The 9,171-nt window shown below is 40.4% G+C and overlaps 1 protein-coding gene across 6 annotated transcripts in view; it reads right to left on the reverse strand.

Moving 5' to 3' along the window:
• The window catches only part of LOC128891338 (rho guanine nucleotide exchange factor osg-1), a 61,020-nt gene extending 52,572 nt beyond the window's left edge, over window positions 1-8,448 (reverse strand). For 5 of the 6 annotated variants that reach the window (XM_054150754.1, XM_054150753.1, XM_054150752.1 and 2 more), the window contains exon 1: window positions 5,225-5,566. The gene's annotated coding sequence lies outside the window, so the exon portion shown is untranslated. Of the gene's footprint in view, window positions 1-5,224; window positions 5,567-8,154 lie in introns of those variants that run through there. The other variant, XM_054150750.1, reaches the window with a different exon arrangement.
• Window positions 8,449-9,171: the final 723 nt, after the last annotated feature.

Here is a 9,171-nt window from a genome sequence, read left to right on the forward strand (position 1 = left end):
TTCTCTGAAGCAGCTGATGGTATCTCACTATTGATGTTCGACGATAGTAAGATATCGTTCAAAAGCCAAATATAATTTGATAGTAAATAGAGGGTAGGTAACCTGAAATGTAAATTATACATATAGAAATGTCCTATTATCACGACGCGGATTGAAAGAAGAAACGCGAATGGAAATGCAAATTTTTCTACGAGTGGCTCGTTATAAATCCGCACACGGCCGATACGATTCCTCTCGAGAAAATAGTTGATTGACACACGGAAAACGCCGTCTCTTTCAGCGAGTCCGATAGGCCAGAACGAATTGAACTTGTGCCAGGGTCGCAGCGCGATTGAAAAGAAGACGAAGAAACCAACGACGCCTGGTGCGCGACGGGATACTGTCGAGGGTGTTTTCTTTCGCTTTCTTTTCGTTCCGCGAAGCGACACCCGCGATATTCTCGAATTCCGCGAGGCGCACACGTCGGATTCTAAGTTTTCATCTTGGTTTATGTCGGCACGTGCCATCGGAATCGCGCGACAGCGCCGAATTAATTAAATTCAGAACGCGACGCCGCGGCGCGGAATTTCGAATATCTTGTACGCGGATGAGAATGCCTTTCCTTCTTGCTCCCATGGAAAATCGGACCAATACTTGCGAGCTGGGGATGGGTAAAATTCCTATCCAGATAGAATTTTTTGCCCGGTACTCGTCGAAGGAGATCGGAAAATTTTTAATTCATCCTGCTCGTTTGTTTGTAAAATTACTTGACAGGTTTTAAAATAGTCTCAGTGAGCATGCATGTGTATTTTTGTTTCTATAAACGTCTGCAATTGATTGTTTCCAATCCTCCTTACCTCAAACTGTAATCATATTCATCAGATCACGTGCTATTATATCGAGGTTCAAATGGTATTAATTTACCAAATAATATCAATAAAGTAGTAGGAATATCGATGGCGGCATCATCAACCTGAAATATCAAACTAATCTCTTGCAAACTGTTTGCAGAAAAAAGAATTCGGCCCGTAGGAGATTAAAACAAAAAAAAGGAATATTCATTTGACTACATGTACAGTCGTAACATCGCTTTTCTTTATTTTTGTAAAACTTGTTACGATAGTAATATAAATTCCTTTACGTAATTCTAATATGAAATTACCAATGTCATTCCTTTTTTTGTTCCTTGTTCCGTAGTGACAGTTCTGTACTTAATTGAGGAGGTCACTGTCATTGACAAATTATTTTTGTGCGACGTTCAATGAACAAGAGCACATAGGCAAGCTGTTCTCGAAATAGGTCTTATAAAGGCGTAAAAGTGGTCGACGTGAGACGTACGCGAGAAATGACTAGAACTTCTTATATGCAGGTGGAACGCCGATCCACTCGTTTATTGGCAATTTGCCTGCCATGATTTTCGTTGAGAATCGCAACGCCGGATTTGGATGATTCAACGACGATCGAAGAAATGTTCCTGCGTCTAAAGTGATCTGGCACGTGGAAAATATACGGAGAATTTGGTGAATATTGCGCGTAATGTGGAGATGTTTGATTTTCAGTCGATTTTCTAGGAAATCGATCGTTCTTTAAGCATCTTTCAAGGAATTTAGGTTTAAGTGTGAGTGTTATAGGTAATTTTGGACACTCGTTTCAAGAGCAAGTTTATTAAACTTTATTCTCAGCGTTTGAACCATCATCAATAGATTAAGTTTTAATTCGGAATAGTATACATAAACAAAGTATAGGTCTTTTAAGAATCTCCGATCTTTAACCTCTGAACTTCCACTGATTCAATTACATATACCTATCATCAAACTTTCTTCTGGCAACAATGATAAGAAAATGATCAACAACTGGCCAATGATCACTTACTAACGAGATAACTCTTCTTACACGTTACACCTCTGGAAAGTTGCCTTGCCAGTTCCCTTACAATTTAAAGCACCCAGAACACGAATCTCTACAATGAATAAATACAATAGAGTAATTACCTAGCGAAGGCATTCTTCGAGTGGTCAACCACTGGTTCCTTCACCCCCACGAAGAGCAAAAACGTGCACGGAATGAAATACCGGCGAAAAGAACACTGGCCAGCTGAAATTCTCAGGAATATCACGAAACCTGCCTCTACGGGAGTCTCTGCCACGCTAAAACGGATTCGATGACAAAGATTATTGCTCTGAGACGAAGACGTTTGTCGCGTCTAATTTTAAATCCCGATCTTTTGGAGAACCGTCTTTCTTGGCACATCGAGCCGCGATGCGGATAAGGAAAGCGCCGAAGAAAAAGTGGCAACCGCATTCCGTTCCGGCGACGTTATTTGCACGGTAGACGCAACGCGCCTCGGTGCAAACAACCGATAAACATGCGCGATGCTTTGTCATCGTAATGTGCCAGAGGATGTCGTTGGGTTTATTTGCGAAACGATAAGCTGCTGCGACACGCTGAGATGCGTCCGCAGACTCTTTCGCCAATTTCTTTTTTCGGTCAAGACCGACTTAACCTTTCGTAGACCAAGAATTTCTTCGCTATGGACATCCAGCGACTTTGAGGCAACTTCGTAGCACCCCACTGAAAATTAAAGGTGTTCTTTTGTCTACAATAACGTGTGACTGCTCATTGTTTCGATTATATTTCATTATTTTGAAAATTTAATTTGTGTTGCTTCAAGGAAGTACACGCAGTTATAGCCGAAATTCAAGAATATTTGTTCAAGATACAAATGTATATTTTAATTCAAAACAAAGCATAAGTTTACATTGCAAGGATTGAATTTAATATATAAATATATTCAACAACAACCAAGATACAGCAAATCTCCAGGAGCAAATGATAAATAAATAAATAAAGTTAAACCAAACTTGACCTGACGTGACTTATAAGAAAAAGAGATATAATTAATGAATATTTTGGTAAGAAAAAGTTCGACGTAAGTCATCTTACCCACGAATAGACTATTAAAAATAATATAATAAAATTTTGATAGTGACGTACCACCTTCGCGTTCTTCCACCTAAAAATGCGAACCCTTCCGTACTCTCGAAGCTCTCTTTTCGGGGAAACGGTTCTAAAGATAGAGGACATGTTGTAACCTTTTAACACCGACATGCCCGTCGTTCGCCCCTAGCTCGCTTTATACGGCCCTAATTTGTCGCGACGATTCGAGAATCGGGCAGATTCGCGTCAATCACTTTTAATTGTCGGGAACATCTGCGCGATTGTGCGACTGCACACGTAGCAAGGCAATTGTACTCAATGATAAACAATGAACACATGCGAGATGAAAGTCTCGCGTGCCTCGACTTTACCCATCGATTGTTATCCTCATTCTCAGAGACACTCGATTATCGTGAAATGGTAGATTATTTGTCATCGATAAACTGTACTTATCGATCGACATAAATTATTCGCGACTGTACTATCTAGTTAACGTGCGCCTTTCAGTGAAAAAATGTAATCAGATCTCGATAACTGTGTTTGTTAGTCATTGCACGATTGATACTTATATTGGAAAGATAGGTGATTTGATTCGTTGGAAATGCAAGCAGGAATAAGAGAAATGGAATCGAGTGCATAATAAATTTCCCATATCGTCTTATTTGCTCGCTTTGAGCAACAGTACACGTTTTAATTAAGGTTTGGGTAGAGATGATAAACTGTATAAAGACAGGAATCTTGAGGTTTCTAATCCTTGATAGGGCAATGTTTGCTATAAAACTAATATTTTTCGAAATATCATTTAAGTAGTGTTTCATTACTATTTTATCTTCATCTTTTTCGTACAATTTATCATTATACCACCAATGACTTTTGGACACTTCTCTTGATAAATAATGTTCCAATTGCTAAAGAAATTGATACTCCATCGGAATAATTTTACACCTAACAAATGTTGTGAAACTTATGAACGATAGTGCAAGCACCTATAAATAGATGCCTTATGGAATCTATTGTATCATCTCTAATCGTGTCGTCGTCAATTTTAACAGCACAAGCAGGAATCATAATCAACAGAACACGGTTAAATGCGGGCATAACTTACGATCTTGCAAATTCCATTTTCTGGAAAACAGAGTCTCGATTTATTTCTTGGTTATACTAGGAATGATGCTTCATTCTCTATTTCCTACGGACGGAAATTCTTCTGTGATAAATCGAGAACAAACGTTTCTACTCTATTGTCGACGGAAATAAAAATCAATCCTGGGATCAGAGGAATGTGGTGCCACGCTCAAATAGAATGGGAATAGCGTGGAGTAAGTTTTGCTAGCTAACGGTTCAATATGCTTCGTAATTCCTTCAGGACTGATCTTTCTTCCTCCCTTCGATACAAAACTCGTTAATGTTTGTATTTATACACTCTTCTGAAAACGACCTGACTCATACGTCGAAACTTAAAAACCTCTTTCGCGGTAATTTTACTCTTTCAAACACGTAATGAATCAAGTACACAGAACAACGAAAAGTTGTTTACAATATTGTTATTTAATGTCTATTATTGAATATAACCGTGGGCTAGCAAGAGAAGCGCTATTATAATTTATCGAGAGAGCAAATTTACTTCAATACTAGCATCAGTTTAAATAAATATACGTATGGTGTATACGTTTCAACGCTATATTGAGCACGAGTAACCACTTTGAAACAGTTATAATGTAAGCAAGTTGTACGAATAATGTATATAGTTCGTTAATGTTATCAGTTGGATATTGACTTTTACGTACATAGGTTAACCACATTTTTGCCTAAACTCACTTTACTCAATGATTTAATTTCAAGAGGTTTCCACGCATTTTATTGAATTGCTGAGTTCATTATATATATGTGAATATTAATCTGTCTCTACGTTTTATACAAATTTCATAAAAGTATATTTCATTAATTACAGACTATACGCGTACAATTGTACTTTCTGAATCATCCCCTGAAGAGTTCCCAAAATGTCGAAACAATAAAGTAGTACGCTATGCATATACATCGAATTTACAGACAATAAAGTAGTGAGCTACGAATATACATGAAATTTACAAACTAGAGACCTGTATATATCGTATGACCTAGTCCAAATCGTTTCAATTTAAATAACAGCTCAATGGCTTCCAACCGTGAATGGTGTTCATCATCTTGGCACCAGCACTCCACGCTCCTATACGCAAATCACGGTATGCGCGACGCTTTCATTCGTCGTTTATCGAACAAGATTGAGCCAATCACCGAATCTTCGTGAACATGCTGGTTTGCTTACCGATTGATCGAGACAGCCGCATGCCGTTGCGACGAGATTCGAGCGAACGAGTGTCCCCCGCTCAACGACGACGCGATTCTTGCACGGCGAGCTCGTCGTAGATCTTGACGTCGCACGAGCACCGGTACCGACGATGTCCTCGAGGCCTCTGGCCCAAGGTCGCGTGTCGTGGTAAGCCCGACGAAGCCGCGAAACGCGAACGTTTCTGGGTGACACCCGGGCGTGGCGTTCGCCAAAAAGTTCTATCGAGCACTGGCACCGATGGCGTGGACGAAGCTTAGGCGCGTGGAAACGCGGTCGGTTCGCGGATCAGGAATATGATGCCACCTTGGTGAAAGCCTTCGCGAAGAAGAGGCTCCCTTGCCGCACCGAGTGCAGCTCCCGCTAAGCGGAAGATTATCTAAATAGACTCCGTGCTACCAGAGCGAAGAGAGAGGGAGAACGGGGCAGAGGGGGAAGAGAGGGTCCGAAACGACGTGGTATTTATACGTCGTGTCTTTTGGAAAGCCAGTGGATGCCCGCGATGAGGAACATCCCTCTTCGCGGCTTCGAGAAGGGAGAGCAGATCGAATACCGCGGATCTTGAACGTTTACTGTCTCGCGAGAAAACTTTTGCGCTCCTCGAAGGGAACATCGAGGATTCGACGCTGCTTCGAGCCGATTCAGGGGGCAATTCGAATGTCATGGCAGTATGTGCATTTCTCGTTCGTTTAAGGAAACACTCGAATCGATTCTGAATAGGGAGTTGGGAGTTCCTTCTCGATTCTTTACGCAGAGGAAGTACCGCTGGTCTCTAGTTTCGTATCAATACGAACTCCCTAGCAAGAAAATTAGAATGACAGTAAAGCAAATAAATTAAGGTTAGCTAGCCACGTATTCGCAATTCGTAGACCATCGAGTGTAATGTTTGGAAGACAAGATAAAATGATTCTTAACGCACGATTGAGCGTGATACCGTATTAATGATCAGCTTGAAATAATTTACTGCGAAAGCAAATTTATATTGCTAATTCGATTAGCATAGACAGTTCCCACGTGCTGAAATAAAGAAGATGCGTTTTTCGAATCGGTATTACCTTCACTGACTATAAATTTATGAATCATTCTGAGACTGTGAAAATTTGAGCGTCGATAATACATCGGTTATTCGTTAGGCGGTTCCGATAAGGAGAATCTCATTTGAATATTTTCGCATCTGTCTTAATACAGCTGGCAAAATTGACTGCTTCGTTTATTATACAGAATTCCTTGGCTAATGACGAGCGAACATCATTCATTGAACCAATGGTAAAGAACTATGTATGAGAAGGTATTTGAACAGCTACTTGGTAGAAAATAAATTTTAACAAATTAAAATGTAATGAGCACTTGAATTCATTGTTAAATTGCGCTTGTGGCCAAATGTACATATGTATATCCTAACGCTACCAGGCGTTTGGTAGCTGGAAAGACAGACAAACAATGTTAATAAAAACTCTTTCTTTACTAAATCTTTAGAGATAAATTTAATCGCTAGATTAAGCTATATAAAAATATAAGAGCATTACGTTTGATAGCGTATTATATTTTCTTAAGAGCAAATACTATTCCAAGAAATACAGCAAATTTTGCAGAACAACGGATAAGATCGAATTCGCTATAAAAATAATCCCATTTGTCTATTGACAAAGTTAACGAAGTCTCACAGTCTATATGGACTAAATTTATATAATTTAGTAACTATCTCATATATTAATTTACTTGTATAAAGGGGAGCACTTTAAATTCAATTTCTGTTAATAAAAGAGCTTCGTCTCTTCAAGATCGAGAATGCTGGTCATAAAAATTGCTCGTGCAGCAAAGCGATTCGTCTGCCAGCCACTTTCTCGTCCCTCGTTCCATGCGTTTCTTTATCATCGCGGGGATCAAGATTCGTCCTCGATTTTCGCGCAATTTATATCCCCCCGGTGGATGCCTTTTGCGAAATGGGAATCAAAAATTATCGACACCAGTTACGGTTCGTCGTTTCAGCGTAATGGGCCGTGCCTAGAGGAGGCCTGTACGCGCATTCTTAGCACAATGCCAATTTCTTTCCTCCACGGCGAGGAGCAACAGGGCTTCCGGCATCGCAGAGATTACCAGCGAACTTCGACTTTCACCGATCGATAAAAAATCAAGATCTTTTCCGCTCGAACAACGGCTCGGAGCCGCGCGGGACGATCGAACATTATATTCATAAATAGCGGGGCACCAACATGCTCCATTGTACTTTCTCATACGGTTATCGAAGCTGCACTCATTCTCCAAGAGAATACGGATCGTGATTCTGTTACACTTCGAGTGGGAGACTACGGCAGGTGAAGCGCTTTAGACATTGGCATTATTAACAACGGGACTCGGAGTATTGGACACAATTTAGAGCAATGGTGGAATCTGGTACAAGTGTATCCTTAATTGTTTTTATTAAACTTTTAGATCTTACGATTGGGTTCATTTCGGTGTAATGTTGGAATAAACGTGTAAATCTGTACAAATTAACAAGATAAGACACTGTAAAAGATATTTGTTCAGCTCTGATAGTACTGGTAGTAATGGCAATACTGTTGTAGCAACAAATTTCGATCACAATGAAGAAAATTAAACGGAGGATGTTGTTCGATGATCGATGTACTTTTATTATTCAAGTTAAAAGTTGAATTTAGTTTAGGGAATTGATGTATTAGAATTAGAGAAGACTAGGTTTAAATATGATTTGTGTTAATGCACGCTCGAGTATCAATTTGGCCATGAAATGCTTGTGCAAACATGAATGCAACTCATGTTTCTATCATTGATCGATATAAGTACCGTTTCAGTAAACAATAATATATACTCAACGTGTCCAGTTCAAAAAATTCTCCCGTAACTTATACACAATTCGAGTTACGGTAAGGATCGCAACAAGTACTTACTCCTGCAAAGGTTTGAAAATGCTTCCCTCGATGCCATCCACACAATTCCACTCGAGAAAATATTCCCGTTGAACGAACGCGCGGATATCCATAACAAGGACTTCGTCAAATCGATTGTGTTTCATGCGCGACGTAGTATCACCGATGCCACTTTGGCGAAACGCGAACTGGAAAACACAGCGCCGGCACGTTGCACTTTGAAACCGAATTTTTTTTTATTTTCAAACTCGCCGCGTCGCGTGTCGTTTCCATATAATAGCCGACCCAGTGTTGTCCAATACTTGACATCACTCGACAGCAACGCTGCGCGAATAACGATAGTAAATGTTCAACAAATCCGCTTGTACTCCAAATCGGCCTTTTCTTATTACGTTTCGATTCGACTCTCTATTCTCAAACGATTATCAAAGTAACTCCTTTTAAAAACTCGTTTATCGAAAGACTCTGTCCAGGATTTCGGATTTCACTTACTCGGGAGCCTTATCGGGCCAAGATAATATTATCATACCACTGAATGAGCTCGTAAATGACGAACGGTAAACTAATCTTGCGAGCGAAAAACCTGTCCCCGCTTTCGGCCACCGCTCCGTAAGATAATCTTAAAGTCAATGCGACTAGATTGGTAAATCACGATTTTAATTTTTGCACCAGAAGTCACGTATCAGCCGTGGGCATCCTTCAGGATCCCTCCGACCGTGCCAGATCACTTTTCGCTGATCTTAATTAATCACGAATGCACTTGGGAATCGAACGCACGGAATGCAGCGGCACCGGCGACGATACGAAAGCACTTTCACTTGAAAACTTTTTCGCGGGCACGAGCGATTTTCGTACCTTAATTGATCACGAATCACTCGGAGCGCTGATAACGCGGGCACCAACGTCGGTCTACGAGACGAATATAAATATTTTTCTTTTCTCGAGAGCTCCGTACTTTTATCTCAATCGGCCGTGAGTGCACGTATCGCTTTATCAGTTCACGAGAAACGACGACGCGAACGCTTTGACTTACTCCGC

The sequence above is a fragment of the Hylaeus anthracinus genome, unplaced genomic scaffold (assembly GCF_026225885.1).
Source record: "Hylaeus anthracinus isolate JK02 unplaced genomic scaffold, UHH_iyHylAnth1.0_haploid 12001, whole genome shotgun sequence".
Taxonomy (NCBI): Eukaryota; Metazoa; Arthropoda; class Insecta; order Hymenoptera; family Colletidae; genus Hylaeus; species Hylaeus anthracinus.